We start from the raw sequence: 25506 nt of genomic DNA, 5'->3' as shown, positions 1-25506 counted from the left end.
AGACTGGCAGGTGTTGGTGTTAAAGATCACTCTGCACCCGACTGAGCTTTTCTCCTTGAACTGTTGCAAAATGAAAGGGGAGTCACTGCTGGTCTGTGCAGCTCCGCGAGGCCCGATGCCTCCTCCATCACAGACCGCCCCCAAACAGCCAGCCCCATCCTGTGGCTGTGTTCCCCCCCCCCCCCTTGCCCTGTCCCCACAGTGCTCTGTGGTGTTGAACAAGTCCTCACCGGCCTCTGGGCCTCAGCTTTCCCACCTGTGCAGAGGACTGGCTGTTCTGATGCCTGGGGCTGATTTTTGTGGGTTCGGGGGCCTTTAAAGATCACAGAAACTGAGGCACAGCCCAGAGAGGTGTCTGGGGCCAAGGTGGGTGCAGCCCTCGAATGGCCTCCCTTGGGAAGGTGGGACCCAGTCTCGGTCACTGCTACACCAGGTGCTATCCTGAGTCCGGGGATCACGGCAGACGACCTGCGAGGGTTCTCTTCCAGGGAGGGACAGGGACAAAAGGCAGCCATGCAAAGACGGGAGTAAAGAGGAAGTTCCGGGCAGAGGGAGGTTACGGACATGTGCAAAGGCCCTGAGGTGGAAGCCGGTACACGGAGCTCTAGGGACTGAAGGGACTGGTACAGCGGGGAGACGGGATGATCGGGAGATGGGGTGGGGCATGTCCTTTGAAGAATGAACACATCTGAGGGATGCACCATCAGCACACTCCCGTAACAACTCTCCTTTTGCACACGCACCTGCATTTATAGAGCACCTCCTGTATACCCATGTGCCAGGCTGAGCACAGGATGACCCAGGCGGCCCCTGCCCGACCTCAGGGAGTTCACCTATGGAGGAGGCAGGCTTCCAGGAGGAGGTGAAATGCTCGCTAAGCACTTAGGATGTGCCGAGCGCTCGGAACCGAGCCGGGCACGCAGCAGATTGTCGCCGAGCGCGCTGGCTGTTACTCCTGGGCTGGGTGTGCAAGAAGCAGCTCGCTGAACCCCCTCAGGGCCTGCTACTGTGATCCTCCCACTCTCCAGGTGGGGAAACTGAGGCACGGGACTGGGGCCCACTAATGACTGGCGGAGCTGGGACTTGAACCCCAGCTGCTTCCCAACTTCTCCGGGCCTCAGTTTCCCCTCCCCAGCCCTTGCTCTCCTGCCGCACCTCTCCAGTCACAGGGCCCCGGAATTCACAGCCTCTCTAACAGAGCCCATCTGGGGCTAAGCCGTCTACACTTGGGCAGGGGCTGGCTGCCACTTGGAGGCGTAAGGACAGACCACTGGCTCCCAACGTGGTATCTTCATTATTAGTCGTTAATCATCGCCCAGCGGCTGCCTCGGGCAGGCGGTGCTCCCTGGGAGCAGGGATGGGAGGGCGCACAGGCGCGCAGAAGGTCACCGGCTTGGGCTCAGCGAGTGTCTGGGGAGGTCTCACCACCAGGCCTTTTGCACCCTCTGTCCATCCGCCAGGAACTCTCTTCTCCTGAACCCTCTCTGGCTCCCTCTCCCTCACCACCTCTGTTCAAGCAAGGCATCCCCAGACCCTTTACTTAAAATTCTGCCTCATTCTGGCACTCCCCATCCCCTTTCCCTGAATTTTCTCTTTCCTAGAGCAATACACCAGCCCCTGACATCTGACGCGGGGTTTTTTTTTTTCCTTCTTCTGTGCTTTGTTTATTCTCCCTCCCCAACTGGAGGGCTAGCTCGCAAGAGGGCAGGAAATTTGCTTTTTTTTAAAAATTCTTCCTGCCTGGAACACAGAGCAGCTGGCACACTGCAGACACATTTGTGGAAGGGAGGAAGGGAGAGTCCCTCTTCTCTGCCCCCAGAAGCCACCTCTGCTGCTGCTCGGTGCCGATCTGTGCGTATCTTTGCCACGAGGTCACGGAGCAGAGGTAACTCGAGAACCGAGTGAAACTGTATTATGTATCCTGTTTGTATCCTGTTTGTATCATTTCCCTGCCAGGCGCTCTTTCAAGTGACATGGTATCTATGGAGCCCACGCATCCCCAGACCCTCTGCTCACCTGCTGTGCAATCCCCCCTCACAGGGCTGCGCCCCTGTATCCCCTGCTGATGGACCCTTAGGCTGGCTCCATTTTTCTCTCGACCTCACCCAATGCCGTGGTCAATGCGATTCACGAATCAATCAGTTGTCAATGCCTCCCAGGCCCCGCAGGGACCACCGTCTCCTTCTTGGCGCCCAGGGGGTCGGGGTGGGAAGGGGGCTGCGCGCTCCCTTCGGGCCTGCTCCCACCGCCTCTGGGAACTTATCTGATGGACACATCACAACAAAAGACTTAACAGCAACCCGAGTCCGCCAACGGGGGACTGGCTCAATACGTAACAGGGCAAGGAAGTAAAGAGTGATGTACAAGTTTAGCATCTCTTCGCATCATGAGATTAGTATCACAGCTGTGAAAAGAAATGGGGAAGCCAGATGTACAATTATGAAATTACTTGTAAGATGCTATATTTTTAAGTGGGGGGGGGGGGGGGGAAGACACCACCAAGGTACAGAACGGCCCGTAAAAGATGCTACCATGTGGTTAAACACAGGGATACACATCTACCCGCCCACTAAGTGCTCACAGATCTCTCTAGATAACCGTCCAAAATGGTAGCCATGCCCAGCAGCGGGTGGCTGTTGACATTAAAATGGGATACAATGTATCGCTTCTCAGCCTTTTGGCTAAGATCAGGCGGAGAACGGAATACAAGGGGAAACTCAAGGCCTCAGGTCGGCTAGCCACGTTTCAAATGCTCCCCTTTCAAGGGCACTGGCAGCCAGGGGCCGCCTTATTAGGGACGCAGGTACAGAGCGTTTCTATCAGGGCGCGCCGCTGACGCTGGACAGATCCAGGGAGCGCGGGGGCGGGGCAGGGCAAACTTCAACCCACAGGCCAAACGTGGCCCTCGGGCTGTTTGTATAAATAAAGCTTTATTGGCACACAGCCACACCCATCCACTCCCCTATTGAATCCCGCGGCCTTCGCAGAGACCTGCAACCTACAGAGCTCAAAAGCTTTACCCTCCGGACCTTTACAGGGAGTCTACTGACCCCTGTCCCGGAAGAAGCGCGGTGGCCGCTTGCAGGGAAGGAGCGGGGAGGGGGAGACACTGTCTCCACCGCGCATTCTTCCGTATGCCCTCAACTGTGTGTCCCACGTGCAGGGGTTCTCTGTCCAGAAAAATAAATGAAAAATGAGAGACGTTTCAAAGCGGCCGTGCTTCATTGGTCTCCCTGCTGGTGGCGCCCAGAGGGTCTGGTCCCCCCCCACCCCCACCCCGCCGTCGCCTCTCTGGATATCACAACAGCCCCAGACATTTTTGCCAAGCGAATGGACGAGGAATGGGATCTTGTGGTTTTCATTTGCGTCTCCTGGGCAAGAGATGGTGAATCTTTAAAGACGGATAAACGCTTGCCTGCTCATCGGCCGGGAGCCCCCAGACTCTCCAACGGTAGCAGCCGTCTGGGTCACCCAAGCATCCCACGTGGGGCCATGCAAACAGTCGGAGCCCAATAAATGTGTGTTGAGCGGAGGAAGGACTAAGGGAAACCGGGCCCAGGGCCACGCTGCATCACAAGGCGATGACGGTGGGCACTGAATGCCAAGCCAAGCATCCCCGAGGCAGTGCCCCCGATGGGACCAGTGCTGGTCTGGCGCCTGAGAAGTGCCAGCCCGACAGCCTTCCTGGGGGCCTGCGCTCAACGGTGGGGAGTATGGGCGGGGAGGTGGGGGGGTCCCACAGCCACGGGGGGTGGGGGAAACCGTGGGCTCCCGGCCGGGAGAGGGATTATATATTCATCAGAATCTTAAACAAAAGCCCCGCGGCCGCCTGTCAGCCAGGCTCTGGCTTTTATGGTAATCGGCGATGAATTACCCACAATGCCCGGCCAAGCGCAAGTGGTTCTTGGCCCAGATCCTAAACTAATTTTTATATGTTCGTGTGTATATAATTTCGCTTGCTCCCTCCCAATCCTCGCCCATCATTAGCGGGAGCGTGGGGGGGGGGGGGAGGGGCGGGGGCAGGGGCAGAGGAAACCCTGGGTGTGAAAGGGAGGAGGGCGCTCACCGAGACCCCCGTCCCTCGAGCCCGCCTGGCACCAGGCCCCGGGTGCGCGGAGGCGGGAGGTGAGTGCCAAGCTGGAGCCCGGGGGAGCCTGGAAACCACCAAGAACTTGAAGCTGGCAGCCCTGGGGGTGGGAAACGCAGAGGGAGAAGGGAGAGGAGCAAGACAGGAGGGCGCGTGGGCCCGCAAGTGGGGTCCGTGCCCGTGGGCAAGCGCCTCAACCTCTCTGGGCCACAAACCCGGCCCCCTTCGTCGTCTCCAACGGGAGGCCTCCAGCAAATTCCAACACTTTTGACCCGCGAGCCCCCCTGGAGCTTGGTGCTGACAGCGCTCCAACCTCAGCCCTACCCGCCTCCTCCAGGAAGCCCGCTCCAACGCCTCCGGGAAGCAGCGGCCCCTCGGCCTTCTGGGAACTTTGGCGGGGGTAGCACAGGGGCCCCCACGCCTGCCCCCGCTGTCCTTGAGCGGATGCTCAGGCCAGAAAACTAGGAATCAGCTTGATCCCGGCTCAACCCCCCACCCTGCAGCCCCTGCTTCCCTCCACCCTCCTCTCCATCTGGTCCCGCCCCCGTCACCGCTCACCTGGACAAAGACAGTCTCCCTCCTCCTTGCCCCTCTCTGACCTTCACCCCCACCTCCGTCCCCCCCCCCCACCGCGGCCACCAGAGGGCGCCCGTGAGCCCCTGAGTCCCGTCTGCCCTCCTCTGCCCACAGCGTTTCCGGGGTAAAAGCCAAAATCCGCCAGGTGGTCCACAAGGCCCTGTACGACCTGCCCCCTGCCCCGTCTCCCCCCTGCCCTCCCACCTCCCTCTCTCTCCCCTGAGCTCATTCTGCTCCAGCCACACGAGCCCCCCCCCCCCCCCCCCCCACTGCTGCTCCCTCCCATGAACAGGCCTGGTCCCGTCCCAGGGCCTTTGCAAAGGCTGTTCCCCCTAACGAGGAACACTTGTCCCCCAGAACCCCACATTGCTCACTCCCTCATCTCCCGCTGGTTTTACTGAAACGTCACCTCTTCAGGGAGGCCTGCCTTGATTCCACAGTTAAAATAACCCCTACTCATCATCTGCCTGCCCCCCCCCCCCCGTGGCTTTGTCTTACAAGCAAGGCATTCAGCAGGAACCTAGTTAAAAACTTTGTTTCTCGTCCTTCTCTCCGCGACTCTCCACGAGAGGATTTTTTTCTTTTCTTTAATATTTACTTATTTGTAAGAGAGACACAGAGAGGGAGACCGAGAGTCCCAAGCAGGCCCTGCGCAGGCAGCACAGAGCCCGAGGCGGGGCTCGAACTCCCGAGTGGCGAGCTCGTGCGTGACCCGAGCGGAAGCCAAGAGTGAGACGCTCAACCCCGGCTTTTAACTCTCGTCTGCTGCCCTCCGTTCCCAGCGCGTGGATCGGGGCCCAGCCCGCAGACCGTGTTCAACAAATGCCCGCCGGTGAATTTCCCCGAGAGACGTTCCTGTTGCTCTCGACACTCCAAAGCCCTTCTCGGGGCGCGGGAGAAAAGTCGCAAGCCCCACGCCGTCCCCGAGGCACAAGTGTCTCCGCGGGGGCGGCCGAGGGAAGCGGACACCTGTGCCCGACCCGCCAGGCTGCGGCTCCGTGCGGCCGACCGGGAGGGGCCCAGCCAAGGTTACCGGCTGCGGTCCGCACGGAACCTCAGAGTCGCGCCCCACGCCCGCGGGGGACCAGGCTCGGGCCGTGGCAACGGGGCGGCGGTGGACGGGTCTCTGTCCGCGCCGGGGGCGAAGCACGCGGCCCGGAAGGCGGCGGCACCGGTCATCGGTTGGCGAAGGCGCGCAGCGTGGGGCCGTGGGCGTGGGGTGCGTGCAAAGCGGGGAGGGGAACCGGGGGCCCGTATCTGCCGCCCCAACAGTGGGGACAGCACTGGCGGGGGGCGCCTGGGCGGCTCGGTCGGCCAAGCGTCCGACGTCAGCTCGGGTCATGATCGCACGGCTGGCGAGTTCGAGCCCCGCGTCGGGCTGGCTGCAGCGGCCCGGAGCCAGCCCGGGATTCTCTCCCTCCCCGCCTCTCCCCTGCTCGTTCTCGCTCTCTCTCAAAACAAACAAACTTAAAGACAAGCAACAGTACTTGCTAACGTTTGAGACCCCACGCCGTGTGCCAGGCGTCGCTCGAAATGGTTCGCACGTTAACGCCGCGCCTAGTTCTCTCCGTTTGGCAGAGGAGCAAACGGAGTCACGGAGGCGTCAGGCCACCCGCTCAAGGTCACAGGCTGGAGGTGGCACGAAGGGGGATCTGGGGTGAGAAAGGCCGCCAGCGGCCAAGCCTAACACCCGGTACACAGTAGGTGCCCCATAAGTGCCACGAAGAGGCCCGAGGACGGAGCAGACCGAGGCAGGGCTGTGCCCCGGTGGAGACAGCAGGGGGCGCCAAGGAGTCAGCGGGACAACCGTGGGGAGAGGGGACCAGGCCTGAGCAATCCTTGCAAACGTGCAGGAAACCGGGCATCGGGGAGCGAGGCGCCTGGCTTGGAGGGGAGCAATTGGCGGCCAATCTCATTTCCTCCGGTGGCAGAGCTGGGCAGGCCTGGCCGGGGCCCACGGCTGGCACGGGGCCAGGGTCGGCAGGGACCTCCCCACCTGTCACCCATGATGTGTTCATCAAGAGCGAGGACAGCGTCGTAACCATCCGCGGTGGCCGGCAGGAGGGACGCGAGGGGGCGCCTCTCGGGCGGGGAGGGGAGAGCTGGCCCAAGGTCAGCATGGCCTCTGGCAAGCCTGTTCTCTCTCCCCGCCTCGGCTGGACCAATCCGCCACTGAACCTGTGGTTTAGGGGGAACCACGTGGCGGGAGGTCTGAGACCCTGGGTTTTAATGTGAATTCAAATCCCAGGCTCTGTTCCTTGCAAGCCATTTCCCTTCTGTGAGCCTCAGGTTTCCCATCTGCGACATGCAGTGGCTGGGACAACCTTCCCAAGCCATGCGCTTTAGGTTCAGAGCAAGGGGAGTCTGACCTGTGGCTCAGTCTCCTTCCGGCTGTGTGGCCTCAGGCAAGTGGCTTGAGCAACTTGGCTCAGCTTTTTTTCACCTAAAGAAGAAGACCCCTGGTTTGAGCACCTGGATCAAGCCATGCCTGAAGCTCGGCTATTCTAACATCAGCCTTCTCGGTTACGAGAGCCGATCGGTTCACTGGCTTTCTTAATAATGTGTTCGATTTGACTTTCTCCTTTCAGGCTGCAGGCTCACTGTCCACCTGATAACGGAGCCTCATCAGTGCTGAGGCTGAGCTGAGGAGAAGAAAGAAACCCTGAAGGTTATCCCCGCTCAACAGAACTTGTTGTCGGACTTCACAAAGACCCAGACCTCTGGGCCTCCGGCCTTTCAGAATGCAGTCACACCAAAGTGACGCCCACATGGCATCATCCAGATCAGGGACGGAGGGCAGTGCCTATTTACTGAGCACCTATCACGTGCCCGCTGGCTTGAATGCCTAGCATGGACCCATTAACCTGACATCTACCGTGACCTCTTGAGTGAGCGCCTGCTGTGGCCAGGCCCAGCGCCAGGCACAGGGGGACACTGTTATGTAAGGAGGAAGCGTCAGTGAAACGTAAGACTCAATCGGAAACCCCCCAGGGTCCCGAGCCCGGCTCTTCTGAATCGCCTTCCCCCCTGGACTTGTCCAGCTGGGGGTTCGCACACAGAGCCGGTCTCTGCTTCCAAGCCCCACGGCCTCGCATCTTCCACGGGGTGACCGCCCTGGGGTTTGACCTCTGAGCGGCCGACACCCCTCCCTTGGCGGGCTCCTACCCACCCTCGCGGGGCCCGAACCCTGGGCTCCGTCGACCGACCCTCGGGGGGCTGCGGGGGTCAAGGCAGGAAGAGCCCCTCGGCCTGGAATTGCCCGGCACACGGAGCAGGCGCGCAACAAATATCCCTGGTGGGAAAAAACAAACAGCAGAGTCCGATTCCACGGGAAAGGAGAATTCAGAGAGGGCAGGCGACCGCCCAAGGTCACACAGCTGAGTAAGCGGTGAGGGCAGACTTTGAGTCCAGGCCTGACAGAGGGCGTTCGCGCAGCTGAGAGCACTTACCGAGTATTTTCCCACAACCGGACGGGGCAGGGACCCCGGCCGGCGTCTCAGGTAAGAGAACTCAGACGCACACAAGCCTTTAAATGCGTGTGGCCGATCTATAAATCAGCAAAAGGCGATGGCTGCCAAGGGCTCTGGAACCAGCTGCACCCCAGCCGGGCCCAGCAGAGTCGGCCGGGAAGGCCAGCCGGCCACCAGGTGACACCTAGCTGTGTGACGCCGGGCAGATGCCCCGACCTCTCTGGGTCTCAGCGTTCCCACCCGTCGAACGGCTAGAAGCGTCCCGCCCAGAGCTGTCGTAAAAATGAAACCCACGAAGTCTGCCTTCAGACTGTCCCAAATCTGCCTACTTGTCCCCGCTCCTCCGTCTCCGCCTGGTCCAGCAGCCGGACCCTCCCGCCTGAGCCACCTCAGACGTCACCCCTCCCAGCCCACCCTCCCGGCGGCCGCCTCCAGAGGGCGCCCGTGAGAAGCGGAGTCAGGTCCCCCGGTCCTCTGCCCACAGCCCTCCAGGACTCCCATCTCTCTGGGGGTAAAAGCCCAAGTGTTCCCTGAGGTCCCCAAGGCTCAGCTCCCTGCAGAGTCCCCTCCCTGCTCTCCCCAGAGCTCACTCTGCTCCAGCCGCACAGGCCCCCTGGCTGTTCCTCTAATGCACCAGGCCTGGTCCTGTCTGCCCCAGGGCCTTTGCACAGACTGTGCCCTCTGCCAGACCGTTCTCCCCCCCCACAGATCAACTTGGTTCCCTCCCTCACCTCCATCAGGGCTTTTTCACACCGTCCCCTCTTCAGTGAAGCTGTCCCTACAACCCCGTTTAAAATGACAACCCTCGGGGCGCCTGGGTGGCGCAGTCGGTTAAGCGTCCGACTTCAGCCGGGTCACGATCTCGCGGTCCGGGAGTTCGAGCCCCGCGTCAGGCTCTGGGCTGATGGCTCGGAGCCTGGAGCCTGTTTCCGATTCTGTGTCTCCCTCTCTCTCTGCCCCTCCCCCGTTCATGCTCTGTCTCTCTCTGTCCCAAAAATAAATAAACGTTGAAAAAAAAAAAAATTTAAAAATGACAACCCTCATCCCTCACTCCCAAATCCCCTTTTCTCCCTGCTTTCTCTCATCACCACCTAACACAACGAGTATTTTATTTGGCTCCTAGCGTCTTCCTGATCGGACCGTGAGTCCCACCCAGGCAGGTGCTTCCTCCCCTGCTGGGTCCCGAAGAGAACCCAGCGGCCGGTAGGTGTCCCAGAAACTCGGCCAGGTGACCGGAGGACAGAGGTGTGAGGGAGGCAGCGGCCGCCGCTGAACCAGCCGCCGAGCCTCCAGCGGAAGCTTCCACGCCTCCTCGCGGGCGGGGGCCCTTCCTGTCCCAGCGCGGGAGCCATCCCCGGACTCTGCCCCCTGCCCTTTCCTGAGCCGGCAGCCCGACACCTGCTGAACAGGGCAGGAAGCAGAGGCGGCCCCCACGGTGCCTGCGGCCCGGGCCGGGCATGTCCCTCCGGGCGTCATAATCCCTGCCCGGTGGGAGGCAGGGCCCGGAGGCTGAGCCAGGGCCTGGAAGCCAAACACACCGACAGACAGACCGGAGGAGCGTCTACCTCCCTCATCCCGTTCCCAGGCACAGCCAGCACTTGGAAGGCGCCCGACATTCGGTGGAAAAACGTACTATCTACAAGCGCGAGATGGCCCCCACTCTGAGCCCGGCCCTGCCCTAGGGTTTCTCTGTTGCTAACGCACTGGACCCCCCCCCCCCCAACCCGGCCAAGGACCCAGGGAGGGGAGGGTCTCCATTACCCCTGTTTTACAGAGGAGGACACTGAGGCTGGGAGAAGCGAAGTCACAGCAAGAAAGCAGCAGCTGGGCCTCAAAGCCAGGCCATCTGGTCCTCGAGTCCGGTTCCTAACCACGGTCTACGCGGTCTCAGTCAATGACGAGAATAAACATGGCAGGAAGAGGTCCGTGACGTCTCCGGAGCATTGGCTGTGTACTCGGCCGGGAGATGAGGGGAAACCGCGGGGGAGGCGCCTCTCCCAGCTGCCTCCTGACAGACGAGCCAGCGGGATGGGCCCATTTAAAGGATGAGGACAACTGAGTCCCTGAGGGGGGAAGTGATTTCCTCAAGGTTCCCGGGAGTTCCCTCCGCGGGGTGGCGGGTGTCATTTCCATTTCAGAGGGACTGAATACCGCGAGGTGAGGTTGGCTCACATCTCGAGAACACCCACCGAGGGCCGGGCCCCGAGGGGACGCCCGCAGGCATCTTGTTTCCACGTGGATAGACTGAGGCACAGAGAGATTCGGCCATCTGCCTAAGTCCCGCGACGCCCCCATTCCACAGGCGGGTAAAACCAAGGCCCCGAAAGGTCCCACCCTGTGACCAAACCCCGATAGGTCCCCTTTCCAAAAAAAAAAAAAACCACACACACACACATACGCTTCAAGGGAGTGTCCCCAGGGCCACGCAGCACACAGCCCAAAGGACGGGTGTCAGGGATGGGACACCGGCCCTGTGGATGGCTGGGCATCCTTAGGCATAAAAGGCAGGAAAAACACCAAGCACCAACATATTTTTAAAAATCCCACAGCAATAAGGAGGCCGGCCCGTCAGCACGGCGTCACCACCGTGGGCAGGCAGAGGAACCGAGGACGCGGCTATTTTAAAGGGGCTATTTCTGGAGGCGAGGTGAGAACGCGGGGGCGGGGGCGGGAGGAAGGATCAGGAGCTCCGCTGGGACCAACTTGCCAGTGAACCCGCCGACTCTGGGGGGCGGAGATGACAGGGGAGAGCTCGGGCCACGGCCATCGGCCTCCTGGGGAAGCCTCAGGCCTGCCTCTCGCGCCCCCCCCCCCCCCCCCCCGGAACAGAGACCTGTTTACGCAACACCCGTGCGCTGAGCCCTACTGTGTGCTCACCGGCTGCTGTGGCCACCAGGGAGGAGACGCCTCCCCCGAGGAGCCCCGGCCAGAGCGGGAGGCAGATGATAAGATACATACGGCAAGGAGCTCCCGTCAAAGCAGAGGGGGTCACGGGGGGGAGATGGGCGGCAGAGGACAGACAGGCCACGCTTTGCAAATGATAATTTTACCGTTCGCCGTGCAGATAATAACGGGGAGGGCACAGAAGCCTCACTTAACAGGGAGCGGAGACCTGAAGGATAGAGAAAAGAGCACTGTGTCTGGAGGCTCACATACTACTCCTATTAGGACCAAGCTGGGCTGCGGGAGAGGCGTGATTTCTCTCCTATATAAAAAGGAAGCTCCCAGGGTGGCCTTTAAAGGCCACGGGGCCCACCTCACGATGTTTGGGACTCAGGATCCTTCATCGGTTTGTTTCTCCGTTCTCATCCGTGATACCTGCCTCCTGGGCCAAAATAGCTGCCTGGATGCCTACCATCACCTCTATATTCCAGCCGGTGGGGGGTTGGGGGGGGAGAAGGGAGCATGTGCTACGCCCTTCGATGGCATTTCCAGGAAATTCCATTCATTTATCCCACTGGACAGATCCGAATCACGTAGCGCAGACCAGCTGCAAGGTGTACTGGGAAGGGATTTGTTTGGTTTTTTTCCCACCAGGTGGCCATGTGCCCAGATAAGTCATAGAGGAGTTCAACTGCCAAGGAGGGGAGGAGAAGGGATATGGAGAGACCCCACGACGAACGTGTGTGGCCCGAGGGGGTCAGCTCTCAGGTTTCCAACCGGTGCATCAGAATTCAGCCCCGGGGGAAGAAGAGGGAGGTCCCAGGGCCAGCCGGCTGCCTCCACGGCCTCCAAGCCGGGATGATGGCCTCCAGGCCGGGATGATTTTCACTCACCCCTGGGTCTGCCTCCCCACAGACTCCAAGGTGGGCAACAGCGGCCAGAGCCCAAGTTCAGATCCTTCACTGCACAGCCCCCCAAAGGCAGGACCCCAACCCACGGTCTGTGCTCCCTGAACGCCAGGGCCCGAGGCACCTGCCGTCCGCCATCGTGGCTCCTGCCTGCCCGGGGAGGCCGCCGGGCCAACCCATCTCCTTCTCCCCAGTAAACAACTGTCAGGGAAAATAAATAGTTTTTAATAGGCTCATTAATTGAATGCAGGGAGAAGGAACCTTCTCCCCAGGCCGCTGGGAAAGAAAACCCTGGATGCCACGGGGAAGTCCAAGCATCTTGGTCGGAAGGAAGGTGGGAGGGGACCCAGGTGCCCCGCACGGCCGGGGGGGACCCCCCCCCACACACACACAGGTCCACCGCATTCGGGAACACTGACACAACCAGCAAGGGGGCCGCTCCGTCCCGGGCTCCCTGCAGCCCACCGAGGGGTGAAGTCTCCGGTGGGTGCTAACGCGGCTTTAACGCCTCAGTAACCCTTGGCCTCTGCTCTAAGCCTGCAGCGGCAACAAGATAATTTAACGTCGGGGGTTTTTTCTTGCTTTGTTTTTTGGCTTTTTTGTTTTGTTTTGTTTTGTTTTGTTTTACTCTCACATTTATTTTTAAGATTTCACCTACTTGTGTCAAGGACGTATCAGGTTCCCGTTCATGAGAGTAAGACATAGTTTTCTCTTTTAAGCTTTAAAGAGAGAGAGGTTTAAAAAAAACTATCAGGTCGTCAGGAGGGCCAGGCAGCCGCAGCGAAAGGTACATATTACGACGGCGGGTGGCTGAAATTTGGGGGGTGCCGGGCAGAGCACTGGCCAGGGAGTCCAGGGGCCTCGTGCAAGGTCAGGACTGACCCCCCAAGGCCTCCGAGGCCCATGGCCACGCTGGCGCGATGGGTTTCCCCACTGCGGCCCAGGGGGGTCCTGGGGTAGTCTCGTGCCCCCATCAGTCACAGGGTCAGCATGACAGGTGCTTTCGTCCGCCCCGGGCTGGCCACCGGCTCTGGGCCCTGCGGCGGGGAGGCTCCAGACATGACTTGACACCCTTGGGAGAAGCCAGACGCGGACCCAAGTGCTTGCCAGCAGCCCCGAAGCTTTTGTTCCCCAAAGTTCTGTGTGCAGGTCCCCCGATTTGCTCCCACAAGCCATTAATCATCGCCATATGGTTCCGGACGATGCCGGGAGCCGCTTCCCCGGGGGGCCCTCCACGCACCAGCACGTTCCAGACACGCTCAGCAGGGACCCTTCCAACCTCCCAAGAGACCGTCTCACTCCCATCTTATGGACGAGGAACAGAAAGCCCAGCCCAGGGACACGCTGCTCACGGGGCCAAGCCAAGACCCGAACGCGGGTTCTAAAACGCCAAACACGGTCCCCCAACGAAAGCCCGGCCTGTTCCAGGGGGCTCCGTGGCAACTTCTCTGCCCGTCTGGCCAGACACGCAGAGTCTCAAATGCACATCAGGGCTGGCTGAGTCTTAAAATCACCTGGCCCCACTACAAGGCACTTTGGGGGATCCCTGGCCTTTGGGCTTCTTACCTTCTCCCCAGGAAGGTAAGATAAGAAACCTCACAGACTGTTTCGGGGCTCCCTGGCCCCCTGACACCGATCCTCAGGACCCCTGGATCTCAACAGCCGCCCATGGCTGCTTCGGGGCCAGACATCTCAGACACGTAGAGACTCAGAGAGGGCAAGCAACTGGAGGAAGTCACACAGCACGCGCCCTGGGGACCTGCTCTCCTGGCCTCCCTGCCCGGGGAGCTGCTGACGCAGGGCCCTCCCCCACCACGACCTGCGCAATCTGGGCAACGGGACACGCCGACACGAGTGGGAGACGGCAGTGCCTCCCAAAAGCCAGGCGGGCTGGTCCAAGGAGAGCCCTGGTAGAGCTCCCATTCCGGAAGGGGCAGACAGACAGCATAAAACGACAACCGAGAAAGCAAACGCGAGGGCGCTGGGGACATCGGCAGGAGACTTAATCCGAGGGCAGACCTTCCTGGTCTGCACAGGAGTGACGCCCCTGCCTGCCTGCGGCCCGACAGGCAGCCCCCACCCAGAAGAGGCTCCACTCCTTGCAGTGTCTCATCCCACCCCATGCCTCAGTTTCCCCACCTGCAAGATGGGGCGACAGCTGCTACCTTCTAGGGCCACTCTAAGGATGCAAGGAGCAAATAGCAAAGCCGGGGAGAGGCCAGGTGCAGGATGCGGGCTGCACGAGGGGATTCAATGCCTGCTGGGGCAGTTTCCCCTCTGCTGTGGTTTTCTGGGAAATCGTAGGTTGGGGGCTCTGTGCTCACCTGCCCTGATTCCTCGTGAAGTCGCGGGGCGGGAGGGCACAGCCACACAGCCCCTATTGGTGCAACCTGGGTCCCCGCTGCGATGTTAACACGACACCGTTTAATCCCCGTGATACAGCAGGGCAAGACGCACCCCCATTTTATGGATGAGAAAGTCAAGGCTCAGGGTGCAGGGAGTCACGGGTCGCCTCAGCCAGCTGGGAGGGACTGCGTGAGGATTCCAAGTCAAGAGTGTTCAGGCCTCCATAAGCCGTTCCCGGCGAGGGCAGAGTCCAGGCTCCCAGGGCCAGGTGGAACAGCAGAAAAGAGGCCTGGACGGGGCGCCCCTCCCGTGTTCCGGAGCCAGGAACCCCAGCCAGCCACGCTTTCCAGAATCCATACGTCAGGGGCAATTACCCGCTTCTGAAAATCAATTGGGCAAGTGGGGCCGGGACAGGTGTGCGGCGGGACCCCATCAACAGTCCCAGCACGAGGGTGTGAGCGTAGGAGGCTGGCGGTTACGGGCACGCCAACGGCCGTCCTGCCTCATTTCTCCCGCCGCCACAGGTCTTGGGCATGAATCGCGGTTTCTGAACCTCAGCGCTATTGACAGCTAGGGCCAGATCATTCAGGGGGGCGTCTGGGCCATGTTGGGGGGGGGGCTGAGCGGCATCCCTGGCCCCACGCACTCGGTGCCAGGAGCCCCCCACCCCCAGTGCTGACGATCACAGATGTCCCCAGACACGGCCCGGGATCCGTGAGTTACGAACGATAAACCCTGCAAATGACGCTGGTGACCAATGGCCCGGCCCCAGACCAGACAGGTATGTTCCGGAAAAGGTGAGAGCGTGAGCCCCGGGTCCTGTGGCCAGAAGATAATTCACAGCTCTGCCCCACGGGACAAGCCGGCTCCCTCTCTGCACGGCATTTCATCTAAGTCAAGTTTATCATCGTGACCGATATTAATATAATCAGAGCCAACGTGTATCGAGCGCGAACGCTGGCCCGGGCGGTCCTCAGCCCTCCCCCGCGAGTTATCTCGCCCGGGCCTCTCAACCCAGCCAGGTGGCGGTGACTCTGACCCCCGCACTGCCTCCCAGGAAACCGAGGCTGAGGCACAGCAAACGAGGGTCGAGGTCACAACCGGCAAGTGGAGGTGTTTTAAGGAAAGGAACGGTCCAAGGATGCAAAATGTCACGTAAAATCGGGATTTCTGGTTTTTCTCAGAAGAACCAGGAGATCAGGCCGTGGAGACGTTTGGGGCCGGTGGGGGGGGGGGGGGCCTGCCGGGTGCACATCACCCAGAGGCATCACCTGCCCAGCCCTGATGGGCACTGGGGTTTGAGAAGGACATGCCTGACCCGCCTTCCTGCCTCAGTTTCCTGCTCCGGACTGGTGTGAGTCTGACAGTCAGATGTCCCTGCAGTCAGGTGTGGCTGGCTGTGTGTCCGGGGCCAGCTCCTCTCCCTCTCTGGGCCTCGGCCGGACAGCTGTTTCACACGGTGTTTCCCCAGCTCCCAGGTCTCTGTTGGGAGTGACATTCACGCCCAAGCTCTCGGGGACGTCCAGCAACCTCTGGCCACACTTGTTTAAAGGTCTTTTTCTTGCTTATTTACGTACTCAGTCTCCCCCAGTAAACTCCAGGGTCCGAGGAACACGGAACCTCGAGACTGCCTCGTTTACTGCTGTATCCCCAGAATTTAAATTTAATTTGCTTTTCTTTAAAACAAACAAACAAAAAAGGGCAAAGAAGGTACACAGGGCTTTCGGTCAGCGGGGCAGATTTTAGTTCCGACGTCCCTCGCGGAGATCTCAGAGCTGGAATTCGAACCCAGAGTCTGGCTCGGGAGCTCTCCAGCGGCCAGCATTGAACAACCACTCGCCGAATGCATGAACTCGTGAATGAATGAATGAATGAATGAATGCACGCTCTTGCACCCGAGCCTGCAAAGTGACCCCTTTCCAGGGCGGCCCTCAAAGCCAAGACCTCTCCCTGGGCACTCGCTCAGACCCGCCACGGGCTTTGCAAGCCGATGGGGGGGGAGGGGGCCATCGCTTGGGGTCTCAGAGCCTCCCCAGGCGGCCGCCTGCCCTCCCCGCCTGCCTGGCCGGGCCTCCCGCGCCTCCGGTCCTGCCGCAGAGGTGGGGTGGCCTTGATTAGGCAGCCAGTGACGGGGAACGCCCCAGTTTGCAGGGACTGAGTCATCCTGACATGTCTCCCGTGCTGGACCCCATCGAGGGGCTGCTAGGGAGCCCCTGCCAGGCAGGTCTGGCCACGTGACAACGCGTTGCTTTACCCGTATTAACCCACCCAGTTCCCCCAACGACGTCGCACGACGGGTACCAATTATCTCTGCTGTAGAGAGGAGACAACGGCAAACGGAATCGAGTAAGTGGCCCCCGTCACGCAGCCAGAGCGGGGATGCGGGCCCCAGGGAGCCCCAGTCCCGCGTCTGTGTTCTCACCCTCCGAGGAAGGAGCCCTAATGTCTCCCAGGTGCCCCAGCAGGTGCACCAGCATCACTTCTCTGACAACTGGGCAGAGCCAGCCGCCTGTCCCCGGGAGTTGAGGTTTCGGGTTCCGGCATCCGTTGGCCCCGGCAAAGATTCCTTGCTGTGTCGCTCCTCCGTGCGACCTCAGGCCAGCGAAAGACCTTCCTGTGCCTCAGTTTCTCCCTCTGCAAAACGGGGCTCTGAGCACGAAAACCGCACTAATGGGGGCGGGGGGGCGGGTGGGGAGGTTAAAGGCGACGAGGACGCTCCTGATAATGCTTGCTCAGCAAAGGGCCTGGCGCGGGAATCCGCTCCAAATCAGGCGGGGCGGCTATTATCATCCCCCCGACATCCCCTCATTTGCTGATCACGGGGTTAATTATAAGCGGCATTAAATTATACACACACAGACGTGTCGACCTCGCTTCCCCAGAACCCCTGAATTACTACCCATGCGACAGCACGACAATAGAGCATCTTCCCAGCCCCTCTCCATGCAGCCTGCCTCCGTCCAAGGGTCCTGGGCCTCTGGGGCCGAGGCCGTGGTGCCACACGGGGTCCTGGTGTTGTAGGACCCACACAGCCAGCAAGGGTCCCCTCCGAGACCCGAGTGAGGTACTTTACCCAAAGCATCTCATGTCCCCGGCTCGCCGCGAAGCGGGCTATGATCGTCCCGATTTTAGAGACGGAAGAAACAGAGAGAGGTCAACCAACCTGCAAGTCTGCACAGATCCAGCAGGACGGGGGCGGAGGCACAAGTCAGGACCCCGAAGCCAGAGGCAGAACCTCATTTTGCAAGCGAGGAGGCTCCCGTACGGAGAGAGGTGAAGGGGCAGAGGCGAGGCCACACGCAGGGGGGAGAGAGGAAGGAGGGAACCCGGCAGGAAAAGCTGGGATTTTCGGTTCCCCCAGTGGGACAGGAGACTCCCGGCCTTCCTAAGAGAGGCTAAGAGCAAAGATTTAAACAAACACACAGAAAACTCAAAAGCCGCAAACACCACCCAGGGAGCTGGGGACAAAATGGGCCCCTTGAAAAAAAGACACACTGGGGATTCAACCCCAGTGAAGGCAAGGGAGGAGGAGGCACAATCCAGGAACCCAAGCTCCGAGACACCCCCCCCCCCCCGGCCCACCCACCCACCCACACACACACACACACACACACCCGAGGACACCAGGGTGTGAAAGGCAACACAATGCCAGACAAAAACCCGGTGTATTTTCAGGTACGAAACCCCTCTGGCCTGGATTCCGGGAACAGAAAAAGAGATTCGCGGGAGCCCGGAACAGCACCCCCACCCCCCAAGCCCACCTCTGGCCCGGCCAGGCCCCCCCTCCCCGGAAGGGGCGGGGGACCAGCCTCTCGTCGGAGGAGGGTACGGAAAGGAGAGACAAAAATGTGGCAGTGCGAAAGTCGAGGCCCTGTCCATGAGTCACGCCCGCCCGCTCGTTAATTTTCGCCTTTGCAGAAGTGTAAGCCAATTGATTTTTCATATTCCCCACGCACACCCCCCCCCCACGCTTCTGAAATATCAGCCAGAGACGAGACAGAAATAAATGGTACGTCGGGGTTCTTTTTTTTTTTTTCCTTTTTTTTTTTCTTGAGTGTCTTTTCTTTCCTTAAAAAAAAAAACACAACAAAAAACCCATATACTACACTTGACGGCTTGGGCTTCGAGGAGGCTGGGTGCGGGTGGGGGGTGGGGGTAACAACCTGGACCCCAGGGCTGAGACCCAGGCGTCTGGGCTTCCTGTGTAGCTCAGAGCTAGGGCGTCCCTGTCTCTGGGCCGTCCCTCCTGCCCGTGACGGGGTAGCGTGCACTTGACCCTTAACCCTCTGCCAGCACCCCGTGCTCCCCACCCTGCGAGCCGAGCAGGCAGCTTTCCGGTGCCCGACCAAAGCCAGGGGAGAACAAGACAAAATTTTCCAAACGTGTGAAAAGCCTGGAACCCTCATCCTCCCCCGGGGCCGGCAAAGGTGCGACACCTGTCCACGGCCCCGATCGGCACGGGGAATCCTGTGCAGGCAGGACCGCGATGCCCTCATCTCGTCCCCTGCTTGTCCCCACCAGAGGCTGGGCCCACCCTGCCCGGCTGGCAGCTGGGGTGTCTCCCATTACCCGACCCGGGGAATCGTTTGCTGAGGGGAAGGACAGAGCAAGGGCGGTCTGAGCCACCTTCGCTGGAGAGGGGTGGCCTCCTCCTTGCAAATCCTGGGAGAGGGGGTGCCCGCCCGTGGGAGGGGGTGCCGGGAGGCTGGCCTGGCTGCACAGGAGAGCTGGGGACCCTGGCATCTCAGCACGAGAGTCTCCCTCCAGAAGCACGAGACCTCTGGAGAGGGACCACGGACCGCCACTCGCCCACGGAGTCCACTCCACTTCCAGAACCTTCCGCGGGCTCCGAATGACTTCGCAAATGGAACTAATGCAGTGGAGGGCGGCGGGGGGGGGGGGGGATCGCTCTCAGTTGAAAACATTAAGCTTTGTCAATTATCCCCCAAACCCGCCGGGTTTATGAATATCCACCTTTATTTTTAGGGTTTTCCTCCCAATCCCGAACCCTCTAAATGTCCCCCTGTCTCCCCCCCCCCCCCCCCAAGCACGCGGTAGCTGTACTAAAGTCACGGGAAGCAGGTGAATGCAGGGCTTCTGTGAAAAAGCCACACTGTGCCTTGGAGCTGCATCGTCCCCACGCATCCCTTGCCCCTCATCCCTCCCGGGCCACCTAACTGACCATCGGTGGGGCCACACGGCTGCTGGAGTCATCAGCAAAGCCACAGGTCTCCCGGCACCGGCCTCCAGGAAGCAGCAGCTGGAGGTGAGGGCTGTGCTCCCAACACCTGTGACACGCTCCCCAGTGCTGACCCAGAAGGCAGGCAGGGAAACCGAGTCATGCCCCGAGTCACGCCTGGGAACCCCAGGCACAGCCCCCAAGCTCCTCACGGGGTGACCCAGAGAGAAAATAGATGGACAGCGATGGCTCCAGAAATGCCCACCCAGATGCTACCGCTATATCCCCGAGGTCCAGGGAGCTCCTCCCTTGCACCTGCTCCCCCACACCCCGGTCCAGCGCTACGGTCCCAGTGTTGGGAGAGAAATGCCTTAAGTCTCCACCTGTGGCCCACGGACATTTCGTGAAGACGCCTGGAATCCCCTGGGAAGCAGAGAAACAAGAAAGGCGCTCAGAATCTCCGCCGGAAGGGACCCAGGAAGAGGAGGGAGCCCCCAGGGGCCCAGCCACCACCCCGGCAGCGTCCTCCAAGGCCATACCCGGCCACGCCAGAATGTCCGTCCCGTCTCCTGTCTCCTGCAGGGGGTGGCGGGTGGGCCAGGCCCCTGGCGTGACAGCACCGGCCCCGCTCACCCCCTGGGGGGGCCGATGTCATCGGCTGGGGTGGCAGGAATAGAAAAGCACATGAGCTCACCAGGCAGGCCGGGTCTCCCGCGACGATTTGTTTGCCTGAGCCCAATTATACCAACTCTCAAGGCAATCGAGGATGGCGGGTGGCATCCCCCAGGGGGCTGGGGGGGGCCCAGGCCCCAGGCAGAAGTGCACCGTCATGGTGAAGGTGCCCCCCCAGGCCCAGGGGATTGGGCAGGAGGATGCTTTCTGGAGAAGAACGGAGACACACACAGACAGCAAGGCAGCCAGAGATGCTGGGCGGAGGGCACTGCAGGGGGCAGGGGGCAGGGGGCAGGGGGCTCCCGCCCGGAGACCCAGGACCAAGTTGGTGGGCTCTGGGGTGCGGGGGCGGTGAGCAGCCGCCCCCAGCCCCAGCTGCCTGCCTTCAGCAGCCAAAGTTATCAGCTGGCAGAGGAAGAAGAGAGCGGAGGGACAGAAGGCGGGCGAGATTGGCAGGAGGAGGGGGGCACAAAGGAAGGGACCCTGGGAGGGGGAGGGGACTTATGCAAATGGCAGAATCGACCGAATCCCTCGGCCATTAATAAAAGCTCCAGCAGCAGCGGCTGGTACCACACAAGAGTAGAGGCGCGGACGGGCTCTCTCTTCTCACGGGCGGAAGGCGGCACGGAGAGAGAAGCAGGATGCCCCAGACAAAAGGGGCCCTTGCCCCCGGCACCCCAGGAACAGCAGTGATGGGGGACACGGAGGGAAAGCTAGAACACAGGCGGCCAAAGTCTGGGCCGAGGCCGCTGGGGCCCAGAGCAGGCTGGTACCTGTCCTTGGGACTCTCGGGGACCCTCCAGCTTTGTCCCTGCTGCTTAGACTGTTAACACGCAACCTGGACACCTCAGACACCCCCCTTCACTAGCTAGGTTGGCCAGGCTAATGTTTCAGGGGGGTGGGGGATTGGCCGGTGATAGGAGGACCCCATGCTCCGAATGGGGACTCCCTCGGATTGAGGTGGGGGAAATGGGGAATCCCGGTTGAGTCTAGGGAGGGGAGGGGAGGTGTCCCCCAGTTGGAGGCGCTGGGGAGGTTTGTTAATTTGGGAAATGAGGTCCCTAGGGGGTGACGAAATTTGATGAAGGGGCATTCTCAAAAGCGGCACAGGTACGGTACCACAGGAGAATTTGAAATAAGGGGAAGGGTCACTAAGAAGGAGGTTCCAGATTTGGGGGGGAGGGGGGGATAGGAACTGTGGCTGAAAAAAAAATCCCAGTTTGCGGAAGGGTTCGCTGATTTGAGAATTCTGGAAAAAAAAAAACAGCTGAAGGGGAGTTCTCCCATTTAGGGGGTTTTCATGGAGGAAAGTGTCCACGATTTAGGGGGTGCTAAGAGGGATCCTAAATTTCGGAGAGATTTCCATAAGGAGCAATGAACTTGGCCGCAACCTGGCCGAAACCCCTGCACCCAGGACTCCGGCACCCTAACTCCGGGGGGGCTCTCCTGAGGGCACGCCCCCCCAGCCCCCCCTAACCCGGTTCCGACGGCTCCGCCCCCCCGGATGACGTCACCTCCCCTCCCCCCACCCCCGCCGCCCCTAAGGGGGCTCCCGGGGCGCGCAAAACCCCCCGGGCTGCTGGCTCCAGGGGCGGCTTCCCCTCTCCCGGGATCCCCAAGGGGCCCCTAGCGCCGCGGAAAAGTCGGGGACCGGTGCGCGCGCCCGTCCGTCTGTCCGCCAGAGTCCCTGGGGCTGGGGGCTGAGCCTCGCCCCGCCTGGGGGTGCTGGGAGGGGGCGCCGGGGCCGCAGAAGGGTGGGGCAAGGCCAGGGTGTCGGAGGAGCGGCCCCCCCCTCCCCAGGGATCGACGAGGCCCGGAGGGCGCTAGGGTGAGACGGTGTTGAGTCGGAGGTCTCCAGGGGAGGGGGACTGGAGAGCGAGGGCGGCGGGCAGAGCAGCCGCCCTGGGCGCACCGGCCGGTCCGCCCTCGCTCCCAGCTGGAGCCACCCGTCCCGGGCTGGTCTCCACTCGGGGCGCCCGCGAGCCCCCACCCCCACCCCCGGCACAGCGCCCCCTGCCTCCAGGACCCGCCCGGGGAGCCTGGCCGGGAGCCGCCGGGGCCAGCTCCCCCTCCGCACACACGCGCGTCCCCCCTTCCGCGCCTCTGCCCCGCCCGCAGCCCGGGGTGGTGCAGCCGGCGGCGCTGGGCAGCTTCCAACGCCGCGCTCCGGGCGATTCCAGCCCAGCCCCCTCCCCCGCCGCGGCGAAGCCCCCCAGCCCCGCCCGCAGGGCCCTCCTCGCGGCCCCTACCCGCCCCGGCCCAGCCCCTCGGGGGCATTGTTCGGACGCCGCTAGCCAGGCGCAGCGGCTGGGCGTGCAGCCGGCTGCAGCGGAGCATCCTCCGAGCACAATGGCCGTGCAGGCTTTCCCGGCACAAAGCCGGCGCGCTGCCCACTCCGCCGCCTCCGAGACCCCCCCCTGGAGCGGCTGCAGGTTTTTTTGCACTCGAATTCACGTTTCTTTCCCCCTTTACCTGGAGGCTGGCTGGGCTGGGCTCCCCCGGCTCTGCCCCGCTTCACATCCTGGCTGTTGCATGGGATTCGAGCGGAGCCCGAGCGCCAGCGGCTCCCGGCGTGCGCGCGCCGGCCGGGCTGCCGGGCGGGCGGCGCGAGGACACTCACTGCGGCTCGCGCTCCCCTCGCGCCGGATCGCGCGCCCCCCCAGCCGGTGACGTCATCCCTTCCGCCAGCGCCGCCGCCGCCGCCGCCGCCGCCGCCGCCGGCCGGGGGCGGGGCCGGGGCGGGGCCGGCCCGCGCGCGTCACTGCGCAGTCGCGCGGCGGCCACGCCCCCCGGCCAATGACGCGGCGTGGGTTGGTCACGTGCCCCCGGGGCGTTTAAAGGTCCGCGAGAGCACGTGGGGCGCGGGGCGCTGGGTTACGCGGGACGCGTGGGCGGTGGCGTCAGCGCGAGGGACTCCTCCGGTCCCGGTTTCGCGTCCGAGACCCCGGACGCTTGGCATCTAGGGCGTGGCGCCTGCCAGGCCCTGCTTTAAATGCCGCTGCGGCTCCCCCGGCACCCTTCGAACGCATCCACGTTCGCACCCACTACCTGCCCGGGAATGTCCGTGCTCCAGCCCCCGGCCAGCTCTCTACGGTTCCTCCCCCCTGCACCCTCCTGAACCGGGGCCCTTGCCCCTGCTGTTCCTTCACCTGGAAGAGCGTTCCCCCGAGATCTTTTCCTTCTCCTTAGGATTTCTGCTCAAATGCCAGCTCCCGGGAAAAGCCCTCCCAGATCGCCGCCACCAGCCGCCCCACGCTCCGTTCCCTAATCCATCATTGTGGTTTAATTCTGGTCACACTAGGACGTGACTCCAAAGGGCCGAGGGAGCCCTGTGTATTGGCTGAATGGATGCGGGGGCATTTCCTACAGGGTGAGCGCGTTACAAACGTCCCACCTAATTGCCATTCCCTGCTGCCCTGGAGTCAGAACGAAGCGCCGTAGGAACCCCAGCTCAGACCGTGACTTGCGTGTAAGTCCCTGAGCCTCCGTTTTCCCACTTGCGAAATGGGTTTGCCCCTTTGGGTCTCAGTGCCCTGGCTGTGAACTGGGACAAAGTAGCCCCTGCTCATAAGACAGTGGAAGGATGAACAGTGGATAATGTGCTGCCTGTAGCCTGTAGTTGGTGCTAAAAAATGGGATGAGGGAAAAAAAAGAAGAAAAAAAAAGACACACCAAACAAGAGACAAGTTTTGAACACCCTGAAAGCGTTTTATTTCTCCAAGGTATGTCTTTGGACAGGGCGTTGTGCCCACAAAAGGGACACAAGTTTAGAATTTGGGGTTTTTTTCTCCTCCAAAATCGTTGATTCATTCATCCCAGGCCAAAGATGCAGATATAAACAAAAGGCATTAACCCCGGGAACAAAATGAGAAGGCGGAAGTCATAAATAGGAGAAGAGAGAGGAGAGAATGAATAATTAAACAAGGAACCTAAATTAAGCTCGGAGTTTCCCGGCGGCCAGTGCAGCGGCCAGGTTTGCAGCGCCTATTTGGTTCTCCTTCCTAGCTGCATGACCCTGACCTAACCATTGACAATCTGGCCTTGGTTTCCTCATCCAAGCAATGGAGACCCAACCCCATCTTGATGGATCCAGCAGGATAGTCTGGGCACAAACGCTTAGCATGGTTCCTTATACACAGCAGGTGCTCAAGCCTTGCATGCCCCATGAAGGCAACGTGAGAGGAGACTGCTGGCTCTGGACGGCTGGATATGGCATGAGTCCCAGCCTTATCACCTATGAGGGGAGGGGACCTCGAACAAGTCCCTCGGAGCCTCGCTGTTCCCATCTGCAAAATGGGGCAACACCTCTACCTCTGAGAGTTCCTTTGTGAACAGCAAAGGGGTAAAATGCGATGCAGCATATGCCCCGGAAACCCACCCATTCAGGCCATCGATCTGTGTGCCATGCCACTTTAAGCATTGAGGACACAGGAGCAAACAAAACAAGCTAAAAAATTCCGACCTTCCAGGAGTTAACAGCGCAGGGAAGGAGATAGATAATATCTCACTCAGGGTCAAATCCCCAGTCCTACACGTGCTCCCGAATGAGAATGACCGGGCCCCTGTCCCCTCCCTGCCCTCACCTCCTTGCTCACTCCACTCCGCCCACAGCTTCTCTTCATTGTTCCTTGCAAACATCAAAGGCCTTTGCACTGGCTGTTCCCTCTGCCTCGGATGCGTTTCCTCTTGCTCTTCCCAGGGTCAGATCCCCCTCATCCTTCAAATCTCCGAGAGACCCTCCCTGACCGTCCTGCTGAAGTTCATTTCCACCGCAGTGCCGGCCTATTTATTACAGTTTGGAATGATTTTATCTTTTGGTCAGTTTGCTTGTTTTTGTCTGTCTCCGCATGTTGGCTGTGCCTCCATTTGCCCATCTGTAAATGGGGCATAGTAATCGTCTCCATCTCCTAGGGTTTTGGGGAGGCTTCAATGAGTTACAGCATGTCAAACACCCCCACGCCTAACCCAGAAGAGGTTCTTGACAAACGTGTCCCTTGTAAATGGGAAAAACAGGATAGCTAGCCGGGTGACCGTAAAAATTTAATACAAGGAGAACAGAACAGTCTAGTCTGATATCGTCGCAGCCCCAGGAGTTTGACGAGTGTCAGAAAGGTTGTTAAGGATTCACCAAACCAAGCCTTCCCGTAAGCGTAAGAGAACCCAGAGGGAATGTTCTCCTCAGGGGCGTGGCTTAAGCCTCAAAGCCTCAAAGTGGAAAACACGGATTGGGAGGTGGGGCCTGGTGGGTTCTGGGTCCCTTTTGGGTCTGCTTGCCTGGCCAGCTGTGGGTGTGGCTCATTGTTTGTTGGGGGGAAAAGTTCCGGGAAGTGCACATTTGCGTCTTCTGCTGGAGGGTGGGGAAGGCCTCCTCCTCCCTTGCCAGCC

General features: G+C 61.0%; 1 protein-coding gene across 1 annotated transcript in view; it reads right to left on the bottom strand.

The window, feature by feature from the left end:
- PTPRS (protein tyrosine phosphatase receptor type S) overlaps positions 1-22750 on the bottom strand; it is a 95649-nt gene extending 72899 nt beyond the window's left edge. The window contains exon 1 of the mRNA XM_086699370.1: positions 22594-22750. The gene's annotated coding sequence lies outside the window, so the exon portion shown is untranslated. The remainder of the gene's footprint in view (positions 1-22593) is intronic.
- Between the last annotated feature and the right edge of the window lie 2756 nt (positions 22751-25506).

This window comes from Puma concolor, chromosome A2, assembly GCF_028749965.1.
Source record: "Puma concolor isolate L17-30 chromosome A2, mPumCon1.1.hap2, whole genome shotgun sequence".
NCBI classification, from domain to species: domain Eukaryota; kingdom Metazoa; phylum Chordata; class Mammalia; order Carnivora; family Felidae; genus Puma; species Puma concolor.
Note: the sequence above shows the minus strand (reverse complement) of the source record. Positions and strands in the feature narration are given on the sequence as shown.